Source organism: Lissotriton vulgaris, chromosome 6 (genome assembly GCF_964263255.1).
Source record: "Lissotriton vulgaris chromosome 6, aLisVul1.2, whole genome shotgun sequence".
Lineage (NCBI taxonomy): Eukaryota > Metazoa > Chordata > Amphibia > Caudata > Salamandridae > Lissotriton > Lissotriton vulgaris.
Window position 1 is genome coordinate 1269001701 of NC_141694.1, and position 15167 is coordinate 1269016867.

Genomic DNA, 15167 nt, shown 5'->3' on the forward strand with positions numbered 1-15167 from the left:
CCAGTATTCCTGTCCCCCTGGAACCAGTGGTGAACTCAGCATGTATCGCCATTGAGTAGCCCCGTCTATTAAGAGCTTTACAAGTGGAACCTGCAAGGTGGGTTTCCTGTAGAAGGACTAAGTCCGGGCTTTGTCTCTTGATGGCCTGTAGTACTAAGCCCCTTTTTATTTTGTCCCCTAGGCCCCTGACATTCCAGGTTAGCATGCGCAGTGGGGGAACTCCCATGCCTACAGGGGAACCTTCAGCAGGCGTGTTGCGAGGCGACCTGTCCATGGATTCGGTGCGGGAGCTTCGCACTAAGTGCGTCTCTAGTATGAACACAGGTAGTGCCATGTGCTAACCCGTGTAGGAAAATGGCGACAATCGCGGCAATGATACAGTGTGAGTGCTGCATGATGACTATGAACAAAAACATAACTTCAAACAAGAAAACTTCAATCCCATCCCCCCTCCCTGCTACCCTGCTCCACGGACGAACTCCCGCCCGCTTCCCCAACTTTGCAGAATGCTTTGTCCCATCCCCGCTCATCTTACTTGCTTGTGGGGTTGGTGAGACCCCCCAGTCACCGGCCAATGCCCGCCCTACTCAGCTCCACCGGCATTGAGTCCCCAAGGGCTACGAATATATTGCTCCACCTGTAGTCCGTTCAGTTCAGCCCCGTACAGGTTGTCCAGAGTCTAGTGGGTCCCTTTCAAGATCCGATTCTAGTTCCGTTGCCTGTTCCCCAATCGTAGGGCCGTTGGATTGATGAACTGTCATCTCTCCATTGCGTCGGTGTTGCCTTTCCCTGTGCGGGCGCTGGGGCTGCCACACCTGCCTCCATCCATCAAGCCATTCCCTCGCTACTTCTGGTGTGTCAAAGAACCATGTCTTTCCTTCAGCCACTATGCGCAATTTGGCGGGGAATAGCATAGAGTATGGTAGACCCTTGTCTCGCAACGCCTTCTTCACTTCCGTGAACGATTTCCATCGCCTAGCCACCTCCGCCGTGTAGTCCGGAAAAAAGGCCAAAGTCGAGTTCTGAATCTTTATAGGTGGAGAGACCCTTGCTGCTTGCAGAATTGCGTCCCTGTCGCGAAAGTTGAATAGTCTAGCTAGTACTGGTCGCGGGGTAGCCCCCGGCTTAGCCGCTCCACCCGGAACCCTATGTGCCCGTTCCACAGAGAAGAAGTGGGAGAGGCCTTTAGGTTTCAGTTGGGTTTTAATTAGGTCTTCAATGTACAAGTCCATCGCGGCCTTACCTTCCGATTCCGGCAGGCCCAGGATGCGGACGTTATTTCTCCGGGAACGCCCTTCCTGATCGTCGAGCTTCTCTTGCAGCTGTTTTGTGACTTTCTCCATGCGTTCCATGGCTACTTGCAGGTCCGAGGTGTCCTCAATGAGCGACTTCGTGACTACCTCCACTTGGGACACTCTTTCCGCCATTTTCTGGAAGTCCGCTCTGAGCAGAGACACCTCGGAGGAAATGGAGCCCACTGTTGTTCGGACCTCGGTAAGGGTTTTCATGACGTCCTCTAAGGTGACCTTCGGGGTCCCACCCGGTTCTGAGGTTGTACCAGCAGAGTGGCGGCCGCCGCTCTGTGAGTGTCCAGACTGGTTGTATGCAAATTTATCCAGCTTCGCCTGGGTCGACGCACTCCTTGTGCCCTTGCCCGCCATGCTGTCGCGTTGGTGGGGGTGGCAGATATCTTCGGGCATCGGGTCAGTCCTGTCTTGTGAGACCTGCAGTTTATCTGATCGCCAGGCGGTCCAATGTGTTCCCTACCGAGAGCAGGGGGCACCGTGCAGTCTCCACAGGGCCTAAGCAAGCTGATACCGGTAGCTGGAGTGGTCGGCACATCAGCCTGTGAGGCGGTCTTGCGCAGTTCAGTGCATCGACGCGTCTTGTCTTCGCGCCCCCTGTAGCGCTACTGATCGCTGCGTTGCTGCTGATGAACACCGGAGGTACCCCACGGGGCGCCCCTCAGCCCTCTCGTATGTCTGTAGGGTACGATTGTTCATGCAGTAGGAGGGGGGCGCCACTGCAAGGCTTCCCACGATGCCTTCCTTTCTGTCACCGGAGTCCGAATGGGCCCCCCGCTAAATCAGGGCGCAATTCGGGTCTGTTATGGCGTGGGGGGACGGCGAGGCCCCCTTCTCAGAGTTCGCCACACTACAGCTTTTACGGCACGGCTGGCTGCCCGACCTTCTTAAAATGGCGCCTCCCGGGGCTCCGAGATATCTGTACTGCCACTGGCGTTCGCGCTGGCTACAGGCAGTACCTGCAGTTAATCTAGCTCCTCGCCGTCCCTCCGGGATATGCAGAGGTGTTCGCCAGGCAGGCGGTGCGCGCTGGTACCTCCAGTGACAGGGACGCTTGCTGTCGGCTGTTCACACACCGCCCTGGCCGAGGAGGGCAAACTTCCGCCCGGGCTCGCTGGTTACGTGAGGCCGGTGCGCTTGACCATGCGCAGGCCGACGCTCGCTGCTGCAGGTTGAAGCAGTTCCCGGTGGCCGATCGTCACCGGGGTCGGATCTGGTTGTGCCGCTCGGTTCCCCGAGTCGATGTCGCTCCTTCGAGCGGGCGCAGGATCGGATCAGTATGCGGATTTACGATGCAGGCCGGTTAGCCTGGAGGAGCTCCCGTTTTACACTGCCGCCATGCTCGGCAATTGGCCACGCCCCCCTTGTCTCTTTTTTTTAACTGATGATGTGTTTGTGGACCTCCGTAGGAGTTCCATAACAAAATAAAATTACAAAATTGAATTGAAAAATTGTAATGACATTAACACTTTGGATTTTCTCCAAATGTTGCATTTCGTGGAAAAAAGAGAAATAAAGAACAGCAGGAAGGTTAATGCGCGATTGTGCAATTTTTTTTAGGGCCACAACCAGTCCGTAAGTAATCAGACACTTTCTCCACCCCGTGATCCTGTAGGATCACCTCGTTGATGCACTAATAAATATAACACACATGCGTTTTACAGCATATGTCAAACTCAGGGTAAAGTGAAAATATGTACAGTAGTTGTTTAACAGTTTATTTTCTCCTTAATGCACAGGTGAAGATGACCACCATATTACCCGAAATCAGCAGCCATACAAGTTTTCGGGATCAAAGGTTAAAATACTTCCAAACATGAGTAGGCCACATAGAAGTAGCGCGTGGCTATATGATCCACTGTATTAATTGGTTTCAAATGATTAGAGAGAAATTGCAATTTGCATCCACCATAAACTTTATTGTTTTAATGAATGTGACAGCCAACAATCACATGTCATTTAGCAAAATGTGAAAACAGGAAAAATAAATGCATTATATTCATGTAAAAAAAAGTTCAAGAGACACAAAACCCATTGTGTCTTGAATACTAATAAACGTAAAACATTTTGGCAGCATAGGTTGGCTGGTAATACATTTGGGACTATTATAAATATATGGAAATGTTCCATTATTTTATAACTTTGGCAGTGGAACTAATATGATTCAATGTTGCCTGAACAAAGAAGGACTGATATCTCTTCAATCCTGCTCCTCCACCGAGACAAAGGTTCATTTTACTGCAAGATGCTTGGTTTCTGCTAGTTCTTCATCCCATAAGGCTGCTTTAGTTCACTGATACTGGTAAACGAATAACTGAAATATCAGGTAGGCTGGCCAGAGTAGAAGCACCAAGGCAGTTTGTGGAACTAGGGTGGTAATTATGAGCAGTGCATATGGAGGAGGATACTTCAGCTGGAAGATAGAGCAGTCTGCCTCCTGCGCAAGCCTCCTGGGGTCAGTCAGCTTGCTATCCATCAGATGCTGGCACAACTCTGGCAAACAAAGGCTATACAAGTTTACCCAAGCAATCAAGTCATTCAAACCCTGATAGTCAGTTACCTTGCTGCCCTTTATCCAACCATCCAGTGCTCTGCAAAAGGAATGAGCACATTCCAACTAATTAACAGGCCTGGGGGGTAAGCACTGCTCTCCCTGTGGAGTTTGTGGAGTTTTCACACTCCGCGCTCCGTTTTGAGAACAGAGTTCGGCAAAAACTCTGCACCGCTGGTGGTCCTGGGGCAGGGTTGGGTTGGCCTAAAGATGCCTAACAGGAAGGCACTAGGAAGTGAGCAATTGTTGCCTGTTCTCTACCAATAGGCAGGGTAACATTGTTAGACAAGCCCTTATTGGAAGGAGATAGCTGTGTTGGGGTAGTGAGAATAGTGATCTGGTTATCAGATAGTAGCATGGAACAGGGGTTGGAGTGAGTAGAGAGGAGTAGGCAGAGAGCAGTACTGGAAAGGCCGCAAGCAAAGGCTTCAAGACAGTGGCAGAGGCCAGAGCAACTTGTGCACACTGAGAGAAAGAGGAGGAGAGGTTCTGTAGGGCCTCCAGATTATAAACAGAGAAAGACGAATTGGCATCTGGACTGTGAATCTAGTAGGTAATGGGGAGGTGCTAGATACAAGCAAAGGGAAAGGGGGTGAGTTATATAAGCAGTGTGACTTGGACAGACTGAACCGGGCTGAAAAAGATATAGAGTATGAGCAGGGTGAGATTGTTAAGGGTGTTGCTGGGTCTAAGACAGTTGTTGGGGAATGGATATGGTCGGAGAGTGCTTTGTATGGTAGTAAGAGGCTGGTTAACCCAGTGAAGAGTGTCTATCAAAATCAAGAGGCGTGTGGAGAAGGGAAGAGGAAATGAGAGTACAGCAGTCAGGCAGCAAAGTAGAGCCAAGAGCCCACCTGCAACCAGGCATGAAGAGGTGGTGTGCATCATGGACTTCTGGATGGGTAGGTGATAGTAGGAAGCAGGTAGGGTTTTTATCAGTGGGCACAAAAAAACTGTGGTGGGAGATAAAAAGGGGATAGGAGTAAAGCAGTTGGCAAAGGTGTCGCTTAGTCAGGAAAAGGCCAAAAAAAAGAAGCAGATCGTAAGGTAGATGTTAAAAAGAAGTTACATTATATGGGATTTGCAATGTTGTTGGGAGCACATCAAAGTGTAAAGACAAAAGAAAATATTTGGAAAGAAGAATTTGGGGGTGTGTTTAAGCTAGCATATATAGGGCCAGATGCACAAAGCATTTTTGAGGTCGCAAACGGGGCGATTCACAGAATCAGGTCATTTGCAACCGCAAAAATGCTTTTTTAAATATACCAAATTGCAATTCGGTAACTTGCTACCGAATCACAATTTGTGTTTGCGTCCAATTCCAATTTGGCATCTGGAAGGGGTATATTTATGGCATCCCTTCCTAATACCGAATCGCAGCATGTTCTGCGACTGAATTCCGGTCCCGAAACAATTTTACCTTACTTCCAATTCAAAATTGGTGGTAACTCATTCACGAATGGGAAGGAGTCTGTATGGGACTCCTTCCTCTTTGGGAATGTGTAAAACAAAATATTTTTTTAAGGCAGACAGTGGTAGAAAATTTAATTTAACTGTTTCATTTTCGTTTTTGAAACACATCCCGTTTTCATACATTTAAAAAATATTTCTTTATTAAAAAGCAATCACAGACACGGTGGTCTGCTGACCTAAGCAGGACACCATACCTGTGATGGATGTTATTCCGAGTAGGTCACAAATTGCGAACTTTCTCATTAATATTCATGAAGTAGGTTTGTACGCAACCTACTAGGAATTGTCAATTAAAAATAAAAGTTTCATACATTAGGAATAGCGATTTGCTTCTTGCCATTCGGAAATAGTCACATTTATGAAGTTGCTATTCATAATGCTAGTACATCTGGCCCATGGAAATTGGAGCAAAAGAGGGGTCAAACAAAGAAGACAAGAAGTTTGCAAAGAGGCTGAAAGTACCTGTAACTGTTGAATTATGGACTATTGAATTTTTCATTAATGCCATTGTATATTGCAAGTGACAGCTGAAGAGGTTTGTATCTAATTTAAAAAAACATTGATCTTATCACAAAGGCGCAGTTGAAATGGCATGGTACATGTATAATGAGGTATTCAGAGCAATGTTGGTGTAAACTTGGATAAGCAAAGAGGGAAAGTAGATAGTGAATTCTGGCTGTATTGGATGGTACCTACTAAGCCGGCCCCAGTGGTTTACACTACAAGAAGTTTACTGATCCATTATCAGCCCTTTATGGGAAGCCCCACCCAATTGGGAGTGGAGGAGTATAAAGAGAGCAGCTACATTCAGGGTGGGGGATGGGGGAGTTGCTCATTTAATTAGAGCCAATGCATCGAATCACTCTGCCAAGATAGCTGCAAGTGTGCAAATGTATCCTGTGGTGCCATGCTTTGTACAAACTGGACTGGGAACACAAGGATAACTTGTAAGGGCCAGTAGTCTATTGTGGGGGTCAGGGGGACAGGCAGTTACTCCAGTTAAGGTAGCAGAGTTGTGTGAATGATTGGCTGTGTTCCCACAGGGTAACACCACAATGACTTGCAGAGGGGATTTAAAGAAGGGTTTATTTGGGTTATCAGCATCCCAGAAAGTAAGAAGGTGGGCTGAAAACATGAAACCAATGGCAGCTCATCCAGGACTTTTTAGAGGTAAACTGATGAAAGAGGTTAAGGAAAGGAGCATGGCAGGCACTTTTATTTTTGGCCATTAACTCATTTGATTTTCTTTCCATTGGTGTCAGTTCCCAAAAAAGTGCAAAGGAGAGTTTTGATTGATATACATTTGCCTTGGCCGGATTCAAATTCAGTGAACAAGGTCATTGCCCTTTAGAATGCTTCAGTGCACTATGCCAATTTTGAATGACACCATATGACTTGTGAGGACATGTTGGGATGTGGCAGAGTTGGCAAAGTGTGATATCTGGTCAGTTTTCATTCACTGCTAGAATACCTGACTGATTTTTTCCTGCCGGGAATCAGTTTGGGGATATCATTGGCTCCAGATGAGGCAGAGAATCTAGCACATCACTGACCTTCTCAGTAGTGGAATTTGGCAGATGGAAAATGGATGCCAGACATGCTGAAGATATAGTTCAGACAAATGGTACAGTTGAATGAAGAGGCAAAGGAAGTGAAGAAAATGGAGTTAAGAAAAGAGCAAGTTTTGTGAGGACATCTAACCTGTGCATGTAGAGTGGAAAGAGCAGCAAGGACAACTTTTTCTAGAAGACAAGGTTTTCCTATGTCTGAGGCTTTTTACCACTTCACAATGTATGCTTGTGTTGTAGGCCTGAGAACTGTTTTGAAAATATGTTTCTTTTAAAAAAAATATTTATTGGCCCCGGGCGGAGCTGGCGTAGTGCCTCTACGTGGAGTTCCATGGAGTTGGAAAAAAACTATGTGGAACTCTACTCCACTGCATCCCCCTCCCTAATTAATTATATATTTTTTTAAAAGGCACTTACCTGCTGTGGCTGCCTCCTCCTTGCCGTGTCCGCTCTCCTTCCTCATCCTCACCGTCCTTTTCCATTGGAAACACCTACGTTGTATTTCTGAATTATTAGAAAAGATACACCCCATCACCACAGGACCTTTAGTAGCTACCACCGAGAAAATGTGAGGGCAAGTAAGCATGTTTCATCACAGGTCACGTGCTACCCTAATAGTTGCACTTTAAATGTAAAAGCATTGTTTAAGCAGCAGTGTAGACAGAGTAACAATTTAACCAGGTTCTATGGAAGTTCTAACAACTTCTAAGAAATTCAGCTATACACATTCATATGAACTAGAGTCGGTGGAAAGGCTGCCAGATGGATCCATGGCACTGGGGACTCGTTTTCCTTCAGCAAAGCAGTAATTCTAACTAATTGACTATTCAACGTCAAATCCAAATATATTGTGTGGAACGTTTAACATTCCCCAGGTATTGTAAACTTTGAAAACTGTTTTTGCATGGCAGAAAGTAGATATTCACAGTGTGGCATTATACAGTAAGGATCTTTGGGGCCTCAGAGAAGACATATTGTATGCGCTCATGTTCGGAACAGCTTTTCATTTATTATGCATGTTCAGCTAACTTTCATGATGTCAAACGGTATTGAACTATATGTTAACATTTTAGGAACAGTGGCATTCAAAAAGAGCGGCGGGCTCAAGCTGCCCGATATCTACAGCAAAAAAGAACAATTGATGGACAGAATGCAGAACAATGTCATACATTCACCCCAGTACAGAGATCTGGGCTTAAATCCATTGTTTTTTTGCTCACCATGCCATTCCAGTTTGGACCCAGCCATATGCAAATCAGTCTTGATCCTGCGCCCAATGGGAACAGTCCAGCCCGAACTAAGAGGCTAGGTCCTCCCTCGGCTGGAAACAAGCATTCTAGGATTTGTTTCTGGGTTTCACCTCTCTTCAGCCAGGATAGCTTGACACTAGTGGCATGGAGAGCATGGGACCCATGTCCCGTCCCACTCAGGACGAGGCCGATATTTACCAGCCTAATAGCACCAGAAGAAAAACTGAACAAACACTGACCAAGCCATTTCTTTTTGCACTTGGATCTAGATTGTTTTTTTCTTTAAAACGGCAATATTGTATTTGGACTTCACTTTGTGTCTTGCATCTTACTCTCATTGTAGGAAAGACATATTAAAATAGGACAGATGAACATAATGCTTCAAATTGTATCTTTAACTACTGGATATTCATAATGACAAATAACCACCATTCACAATTGGGATTCTCACTCCAACACATAAAACCAGAACACTGCTCAGAGAATTTTCAACATTCCATCAGGTGAAACCTGATAATTTTGTCCCCAGTTCTCTTCCGGTGCCTTTTTGCTCCTATCCTCTTTCTATGGGTAAACCTCTGTGGCTAGACAATGGCCTCCAGATTTGCTAATGAACAGTAATGGCGCAGGCTGGACAGAGGAGATGGACAGAGGGGTAAAGTGAATGATATAGCGAGTTAAATAAAGATAGAGTCACCTGACTGTCTCGTTCACTCTTCCTGGAAGCCCCTTGGATGACAGGCCTTTAACAGTTGTCCACTTTCCCTATGCCTTAACATGTCTCTGCTTCCATAATGGGCAAAAAGCAAAAGAGTTTTCTAACAATGGCACAGTGCTGGTGTTGTAGACTAGGTGCGGTTGTCCCTTACGGTACGAGATTGGGTGATGTCACCAAACACCTTTCACGAAAAGGAGTGAAATAGGCTAGATTTAAATACCTCTAAACTAAAGTCCCTTTTTTTATTATGTGACTAGTGGCATTAAAATGCCCCATCCTTTGTGTGCCTTGTAACCTATCCATCCATCTACTCTCTAGAAATATTCAAGGTTGTTTTGTATTTCTTACGGACAATATTGTTAATATATATATATATATATATATATATATATATATATATATATATATATATATATATATATATATATATATATATATATATATATATATATATATATATATATATATATATATATATTCTGCTCGAATTCTCCACGTCGCACAGAATCACCCACACTCACGGGAATTCCAATCTCCAAAGTTCGCTTTATTAAACAGACAAAAGACAGACGCCCTCGCGTTTCGGCACACAGCCTTTCTCGATGTCGGTAGCCACCGGACATCGGCATGCTCTTAAACTTATTCCGCACAATCAAGGAAGGACTACCGGCCAACTGGAATTTACCAGCGCCATCTTAGAGTGGTGTGTTGTTACTATTGATGTAATCATCTTTTTGCACGTTACAAAATCATTAACCACGTGAACCACTCTTAGGTTAATACAAGTACATTGGGATATGAGATATATATAATTAACAACCTCTTCACATATACTATTTTGTATACTTAATCAAATCCCTTACTTGTTGTTCAAACACAATTGAGCCGTGGATCAGCTATTATCCTTCCTACAATGTTATTATTCAAGTCTGTTTATCAAAGTGAATCAACCAATATCATTTCCTTAATTCTATACATTCTATAATCATTTACTTTTTCACCATGTATATTTATCAACTACATTATTTCATTATTTCATTATTTCATTTTATCATTTCATTAAACAAGATCATGTTTTTACGTTCAGCGGACACATCTAGGTATATCTAATCACTCTCAGTTCAAATCAGATTTCATCTTTTAAGGAGTCACAAGTATATCAAAGACTGAAACCATATGAAAAGAAAGGAAAGGAAAAGAAGAGAAAGAGAAAAGAAAGGAAAAGAAAACGGAAAAAAGGAAGGAAAATTGCATGAGGTAATCCATCCACAACACCTCTGAAATCTCAGTCCTATGTACACATATATACTTATATACATATATACATGTTGCGAGATATACCAATTGAATCTTTGCAATTTCATCAGTTGTATCAAACATTTATGAAACATTTATGAGCCAATATGAACCATTAGGTCTTCACCACTATTCATACCCCATGGTGTTTTTGTATGAAGGTCTATGATGTACCTTGATTCAAGTCTGCAAAGTTTCTTCAATTTATCCCCTCCTCTTATATTGTCAGGAACTAAATCTAATCCATAGCACAGCAACTGATTTCGGTCACTATGATGTAATTCTGCGAAGTGTCTCGCGACCGAATAGGCCTGATCCACCTTATCAATTGCTCTCATGTGCTCTAGAATCCTGATTTTGAAAGGGTGCACTGTGCTGCCTATATATTTAAGCCCGCATGGACAGACAAGACAGTACACCACATATGGTGTGCTACAAGTGATGAACTTGCTAATTTTCCTGACCATACCTGTGTCTTGGATGGTATAGGTAAGCGTTCTTTTGCTGTTACCGCATGCTTTGCATTTATGGCAGGGGTAGAAACCTCTCATACTTCGCAGGGTGTTAGTTTTCGATGGTATTCTTTCTAGATGACTACGTACCAGGTGGTCATGGATGGATCTAGCCTTCTTAAATGTGACTAGAGGGTAAGCCGGAACATCATCACCTATAACATTGTCTGCTTTTAAGATATGCCAGTTTTTCTTAAGCATTAGTTTGAGGTGGTTGGCTTCCGCTGAGAATGGGGTAATTAATCGAAATTTCCCTCCTTCAGATTTTTTACCTCTATTTTCTTCCAGTAGGCTATCCCTGGTCATGGCTCTCACTTTGCAAAGCGTTTTGTTTAGAGTGGTCGGATTGTACCCTCTTACAATGAACCTGGCTATACTTTCAGTGGCTGCAATTTCGGAATCCCCATCGCGTGTGCAGTTCCTCCTGAGTCTAAGCAGTTCCCCATAGGGGATGCTTTGCACTAGTTTGGGGGGGGGCTGCTAGTTGCATATAATATCGAATTGCCAGTAGTGGCCTTCCGATATAATGATGTTTCGATTTTACCCCCAACAATTTGCACCCTCAGGTCCAAGTAGTCCACAGAAGTCGGACTGATTGTCCCCGTGAATTGCAAGTTGCAATTATTTTCATTCAGGTATGTGATGTAGTGGCGTGCAGTCTCCTCTGTCCCATGCCAGATGATAAATATATCATCGATGTATCGATGCCACTTTATCACCGAGCCACTGGACATATCGTCCCTGTAGGTTCTGGACACCTGCTCCTCCCACCAGTCAACGAACAAGTTCGCGTAGCTGGGATCGAAACAGGTGCCCATCGCCGTACCAGACACTTGCTTGAAATAGGTATCTTCAAAAAGGAAAATGTTATTATTTAAACAGAATCGCAGAAACTCAGTTACCATACAATTATGTTGTGCATATCTAAGCTGTCTTTTTTTCAGATACACCGTTACTGCCTCTATTCCCTTTGAATGATCAATGCAAGTGTAAAGACTTGTTATGTCCAGGACAATAAGTAAATAGTCAGATTGCCTTTGTACATTTTGGATTTTGTTTAAAAAACTCGGTATCCTTAACATAGGAAGATAGTTTAGTTACTAAGGTTGCCAGAAAAAAGTCAAGAAACCTTGAGACATGTTCCGTTAATCCTTGGACCGACGAAACAATCGGTCTGCCAGGGGGGTGCAGATTATCTTTATGTAATTTCGGAATGTGGTAGAAAGTGGGGCAGATGGGATTAGCACTTCGTAGATAGAGATGTTCTTCGTTTCCAAGCATTCCGAATTTGTACCACTTGTTTATGAGTTCGTCATATGCTTGGATGCTTTGTTGGTAAGCCTTAAAAGTATATATATATATATATTACCTACTGGCGGTCACCAGTAGGTAGTTATAGTTGGGATCGTTTTCCATAGGAAATCCGCAACATTCTATTGGGAATAACTTTGGTGCCGATTGAGGGATCTGCCTGTAATTTTCCTTAAATTTGCCTCGCTGCGCTCAGCTCCTTCCCTGAAAGTTTGGGGGGATTCGTCTAGCGGGGGCCGAGATAAAAGGAGGGTCCCAAAACGTGTTTTCCCCATGTTAATTTCCATTGGGCGGTTGGACTCACTTTTAGCCCGAACGGCTGAATGGATTTCCGCCAAACTTGGCAAAATTGTAGGGACTGGTAGCCCGATGTGCCTTTGCTATGTCTCAAGATATGTGCTCCAGTGGATTTTGAGTAATTTAGGTTCAAAAAAATATATATATCTATAAGCGCGCATCAGTACGCGCACCGGGGCGCGCACCGGGGCGCGCCCCAGCGCGCTACGCGAGTTCGTGAGCGGAAAGCTGATTGGCTCTCGGGTGTCTGTCAACATTCCAAACAGTCCGGAGCGGCCGCCATCTTGTGTCTCGGTAGGATCGAGACACAAGAGGTGGCAAAAACAAAGGGGGAAATGACAAAAAGGGGGCAGGGTAGACCCCCCCTGACCCCCTAGGTTTGATGTGGGGGCCATAAAAGGCAAAAATATATATTTCTTTTTTTTCGATTTCTGCAGGGGGAGCGCCCGGTACGCGCACCGCGGAGCGTACCATTGGGAAAAAAGAATGACAGATTTTTTAAAAAATGTAGCATTTTTTTATAAATTGGAGGTAGTTCTAAAAAGAACTGTTTTTTTTTTGTTGTTTTATATTTTTTTATTGTTTTTTGGAACATTTTTTACTTTTTTTGGCTTTTATGAACAATTTTATATTTTTTTTGTAATTTTTATGGGGACAAACAAAAAACAGGGAATTGTAAACGGCTCAACTGGAGCAAAAAAAATCTGGAAAAAATTAAGGTTTCTTTTTGCAGTTGTGGTTGTCTCCAGCACGGTTGATCAGTTTAATACTTTTCTCTCCATAGCAAATTGTAGTCCTGCAAAATTTACAAACAATTTTAAAATCTCCAAACTGGGGTTGGATATTTGGTACCATCTCCGTTGTCTCTGGACCCGATGGAGAGGGTTGTGTACTTTTGGAGGTGCTGCGAGAAGATTGGGGAGGGTTCCTTGTCAGTTCTCCGACCTCTGCCGCAGCATAGTTGTTTGGGTGCCTGCGTTACATATGGCGAATCATAGTATTGTTGCCAAATGAATACTTTTTGGCAGGGTTCCCCCTGGAAATTACAGTGCCACAGATCAGACATGTCACTTTGGGAGCATTAACTTTCTTTAGTCCCCTTGGGATTTTAAAAAACTCCCACAAAATGTGCTCCTTTGGTTTATAGGGGGTATTATCTTCAGGCAGGAACTGCCTCTCCTCCTCCTCCTCCTCCTCCTCTTCTTCTTCACCACCACTGTGGTGTTGTGGTGGTCCTTGTGGTGGTGGTGGTGGTGGTTGAGATGCTCCTGCTGCTGCTGCTACTGTAGCCATTTCTCACAAACAGGTCTTCCTCAGTCAAAGTACAAATGAGAATGAGGAAAAAAGGTGGGGGCTTTCATCATTTGGAAAAAAAACTGTTCTGAACCAATGAAAAGTGTTATTTTCAGGTCACATGACCCGACGCGCTTACGCTACACGCCCGGGGGCGCTTACGTAGCGTGATCATATGCGCTCGGGTGCGTCCGGGTGCGCTTACGCCGTGCGTATCACGCGGACGCGGCTACGCGATACGTCATGATGATGTTTTCGTTCGCAGCAATAGCGCTAACAGGATGGTCACCGGTACGCGCGCCGCAAGACTGCACTTACTGGTGCGCTCACTGGTACGCACACTGGGCGCGCTCCAGGGCACACAAAAAAAGAACAATATACATACAAAAAATAGTATTACATAAATGTACAATATAGGATTCATTATAAAAAATATTATATTTCATAGCTATAGAAATTTGCTATTAAAAAACCTTTGAAATTCAATGAAAAAAACATAGGTTTGAGGCCCTATATATAGTTAGGAATTAGCATTTAAAAAAACTATGAAATTCACAGAAAAAACCATAGGTTTCACACCAGTTATAATTAGGAATTAGCATTTAAAAAACCTATTAAATTCACTGAAAAAACCATAGGTTTGACACCAGTTATAGTTAGCTGGAAATTTTACTGACATAAAACCATTGAAATTCCCACGTTATAGTTAGTTGGACTCACTATAACTTGCGCGCCTGCAATGCACTGCTGATGACGTCACATATTACATCACTCATGACATGGTCAGTGACATCACTCATGACATCACTGATGACACCATCCAGTGAATGTGTGTCTTTCTGAAAAATAAATATGTGTGAGTGACTATATAGAACTGTTGGTGAATGAGTGGATGTGTATATAGATGGTGGAATTACTGAATTGGTTGTTGTAACTGGTATGGGTATCTCCATTTTTTTTAAATTTTTAGTTTCTATTTTTGAATATGTGTTTCAAGGGTTACATTACACTGAAAGGAGGTCTGTCACTCTGTCACAAGGATGGTGTCATCAGTGATGTCATGAGTGATGTCACTGACCATGTCATGAGTGATGTAATATGTGACGTCATCAGCAGTGCATTGCAGGCGCGCAAGTTATAGTGAGTCCAACTAACTATAACGTGGGAATTTCAATGGTTTTATGACAGTAAAATTTCCAGCTAACTATAACTGGTGTCAAACCTATGGTTTTTTCAGTGAATATATATATATATATATATATATTTGACTTTATTCACTGAAAAAACTAAAGGTTATGCGGATGTTATAGTTAGGTTCTGATCTCACTCGTACAAAACCATTCAGCAGTTAAAGGGCCCGATGTAGGTAAAACGCATTTTCCGATTTCAAAATACCGAATTGCACCGAATCGGTATTTTGAAATCGGAAAATGAGATGTAGAGAAAAAAAATCGGAAAAATACCGATTCGGTCGTTATCGGTATTGTGATTCGATACGTACCGAATCGGTATTGTGATTCGATACGTACCGAATCGGCATCCACCGAATCGGAATTTACCGATTCGGCTACAACCGAATCGGCAAATACCGATT

General features: G+C 43.8%; 1 protein-coding gene across 1 annotated transcript in view; it reads left to right on the forward strand.

The window, feature by feature from the left end:
• The window catches only part of SLC22A3 (solute carrier family 22 member 3), an 821636-nt gene that overhangs the window by 554779 nt on the left and 251690 nt on the right, over window positions 1-15167 (forward strand). The gene's annotated exons all lie outside the window — the stretch shown is intronic.